The sequence below is a fragment of the Eurosta solidaginis genome, chromosome 1, assembly GCF_040869045.1.
Source record: "Eurosta solidaginis isolate ZX-2024a chromosome 1, ASM4086904v1, whole genome shotgun sequence".
Lineage (NCBI taxonomy): Eukaryota > Metazoa > Arthropoda > Insecta > Diptera > Tephritidae > Eurosta > Eurosta solidaginis.
In genome coordinates this window covers 94,698,858-94,702,986 of record NC_090319.1, presented here as the reverse complement: position 1 = coordinate 94,702,986, position 4,129 = coordinate 94,698,858, and positions in this window count along the sequence as shown.

Below are 4,129 nucleotides of genomic sequence, written 5' to 3'. Positions count from 1 at the left end.
TGAAATAAATAAATATATTAAAACAAAACAATAAAATAATAAAGTAAAATATATTGAATGAAGAAAAATTAAAAAAGTAAAGTGAAATGAAATAAAACAAAATAAAAAAAATAAAATGAAAAAAAGTAAAAGAAATTAAAATAAAAAAAAATAAAAAAGATATAACTAAAGAAAAATACAGAAAAAAAGTAAAATAAAAAGTAAAATGAAATGAAATAAAACAAAATAAAATAGAGTAAATAAAAAGAATAAAATAAAATAGTATAAAATAAAATAAAATATAATACAATAAAATTAAATAAAATAAATAAAATATAACGAAATAAAATAGAATAAATTAAAATAACACAAAATAAAAAAAAATATATAAAAAAAATAAAAAAAGTTGAAATGAAAATAAGAAAAAAATGAAAAAAATTTATGAAATAGAATAAAACAATAACATAAAATTAAATAGCGTGAATAAAAAAAAAAAAATAAAACAAATTAAAAAACGAGAAAAAATTAAATATGTATAAAAATATTAATATTAAATAAAGGAAATAAATAAATATAATAAAAAAATATAGAGTATTAAAAAATATAATGAAAAAAATAAAGAAACAAAGAAAAAATAAAATAAAATAAAATAAAGTAAAATAAAATAAAATAAAAAAAATAAAATGAAATGAAATGAAATAAAATAAAATAAAATAGAATAAAATAAAATTAAATCAGATAAAATAAAATAAAATAATATAGAATAAAATAAAATAATATAAAATGAAATGAAATAAAATAAAATATAACAAGAAAAATAAAATAAATTAAAATAAATAAATATAACAAATAAAGAATAAACAGAAATGAAAATAAAGAAAAAATAAAATGAAATACAATAAAACAAAATGAGATGAAATAAAATAAAATGGATTAAATTAAAATAAAAGAATAAATTAAAAAACGAGAAAAAAATAAAATGTAACAAAATATAATATAATATACCAAAAAAAAAAATAAATATAATAAAAAAAAAAAATAAAAAAAATAAAATAAAATAAAATAAAATGAAATGTAATGAAGTGAAATGAAATAAAATATAATTAAACAAAATAAAATAAATCAAAACGAAATAAAATAAAATTAAATTAAATTAAACAAAAATAAAATAAAATACAACAAAAAAAAAAAAAATAAAATTAAATAAAAAAAAAGTTTAATAATATAATATAAAAAACATAAAATAATTAACAAAATTAGTCTATAATAACAAATTAAAAAAAATTTTATAATAAAGACGAAATCAACTAGGTAATAACCCAAAATATAAAGCTAAATTAAAAAATTAACAATTTGTTGGCTATATACAGCAGAACAAAATAAATTAAAAAAATAAAATAAAAAAAGGAAAAAATTTTAACAACATAGCATAGCATGAAAGGACATGGGAAAATGTAACATAAAATCCACATAATATAAGAAAGCATAAAATATTTTCTATAACATATTATAACAGAGCATAACATAATATATCAAAGTATTAAGTTAGATGGCATAGCAATGCACAACTTAACATGACATAAAGTACCAAAGAGCATATTTGAAAAAAATATAAATCATTAAAAACATTACAACAAGGTACATATGTATGCAGTAACTGAAAACTTATACACATTTTAAATTAAGAATAGATCAAGATACGCATTTAAAACAAGGCAACTTTTTTGTAAATATTTTCAGTTTTTTTTTTGGATTCACACATGAAAACATGGCATTAGAAATACCACATAGGAAACATATTTAATGTATGCTTAATGAAATTTTAACACAATTATATGAACACTTGTAAATACACATACACACACATTACAAAACACCCTGCGGTAAAATATCAAAAAGGGTTTTATGCAATAAGAGCTTGAAAAATAAATCGAAATAGCCCGAAAAAGTGTAAACTGGTATACTCAAAGTGAAAAAATAAGTTGTTTTTTTAGAACAGAATCTAGAATTTCGAGACTCGAGAAATCGAGATCGCCTATGCAGCGCTTAAATTAAATGCCTAAAGTATCGCGAGCCTAACTAGTACTTCGAAATTCGAGAGTCGCTCGAGAAGCAGATACTCGCGATCAATTTCTTCTCGAATAATTTGGGAAAACGCAAACTCTAGTTTTTTTTTTGACTTGAGCGCAGTAATTCTGAATTTAAAATCGTATGTAGTTGGAAAGTATCAATAGAAGTAGAAACAACGAAATTGAGGTCGAGGAAATTTAAAAATGTAGTTGTTATTTAAGAATTGGAGATTTTAGTAATGTCAATACTAAACACTTGTAAGAGCTCGCATCATGGTTGAGTCAACTGTCAAAAGCAGTTGACTTACATATGTTGTTGGTGTTATTGTTGTTGTTGTTGTTGTTGTAGCAGTGATTCGCCCTACCTAATAACTGCGACCGATCACAAATTGTCATCAATATCCTCTAACGGGAGTCCAAGGAAACTTGCTGTTTCAACAGGGGGGACCATAATGAGAGGGGTGTTAGAGGCGTTGGTTCCACATTACAATTAAAGAGATGGTTGGTGTCATGTGGGGACACATTGCAAGCGGGGCATATATTTTGTATGTCGGGGTTGATTCTGGATAGGTAAGAGTTTAACCTTTTACAGTATCCAGATCGAAATTGAGCTAGAGTGACTCGCGTTTCCCTGGGGAGTATGCGTTCCTCTTCCGCAAGTTTTGGGTACTGTTCATTGAGTATTGGATTCACCGGGCAATTCCTGGCATAAAGGTCCGACGCCTGTTTGTTGAGTTCGCTGAGGACCTGCTTGTGTTTTTTGGCTTCATACGGCTGAGTTCTCAGGTGCCGTATTTCCTCATAATGCTTACGGAGATGACTCCTTAAGCCCCTGGGCGGTGTGGGCTCATCAATCAGATGTTTATTGGGATGCCCAGGTTTCTGGGTATTCAACAGGAACTGTTTGGTTAGCATCTCATTTCTCTCCCTGATGGGGAGTATTCTCACCTCATTATGTAGATAATGTTCTGGGGACATAAGAAGACAGCCCATGGCGGTTCGGAGAGCAGTATTTTGGCAGGCCTATAGCTTCTTCCAGTGCGTAACCATATAGGGAACGCGTAGCACGCAATTGGCTGGCCAATTGCTTTGTGTGTGGTAATGAGCGTTTCTTTGTCTTTTCCCCAAGTACTGCCAGCAAGGGATTTGAGGATTTTATTACGGCTTTGGATTTTCGGTACAATTGCGGCTTCGTGCTCACCAAAATGTAGATCCTGATCAACGTCACACCCAAGATTTTGGGGTGTAGGACAGTCGGTAGGGTAGTGCCATCGACGTGGATGTTCAAAATGGTCGCCATTTGGGACGTCCATGTTGTAAATAATACCGCAGAGGATTTAGTCGTTGATAATGCCAGGTTTCGCGAGGCGAAAAAACTGGAAAGATCAGGGAGGTAGCCGTTTATTCTGTTGCAAATCTCATCGATCTTTGAGCCTGGCCCTGTGGCCATTATTGTGCAATCATCGGCGTAGGAAACGATAGTAACTCCTTCTGGTGGCGAAGGTAGCTTAGATATGTAAAAATTAAACAAAAGTGTGGATAGGACACCACTCTGTGGCATCCCCTGTTTAATTCTTCTTGGTTTTGATGTTTAATTTCTAAATTGCACCGATGCCTGCAGACCACCCAGATAATTTGCGGTCCACCTTTTAAGACATGGGGGAAGGGTAGACCCTTTCAGGTCTTGCAGTAACGTGCCATGGTTGACCGTATCAAAAGTTTTTGATAGGTCTTGCGCAACGAGTACTGTTATATGGTGGGGGTTTTGATTTAAACCGCAATTTATCTGGGTGCTGATGGCATTTAGCGCGGTGGTGGTGCTATGGAGTTTTCTGAAGCCATGCTGGTGACAGGCTAGCTGCAAATTTGCTTTGAAGTAGGGGAGCAAAATGGCTTCAAGCGTCCGCAACCCCATTTTAATTTGTTGGTGTTATCATATCACTTTGGTTTCCTCCCTAATATATGCTAAACGAATGGACCAATAAAGATATGTTTTGGAGAGCTTTTTCTAGCTAGAATCACTTTAATGACATTTAACTATGTAGGTAACGCCTCGCTCCCCGCTCTAGTTTTTACTTTAG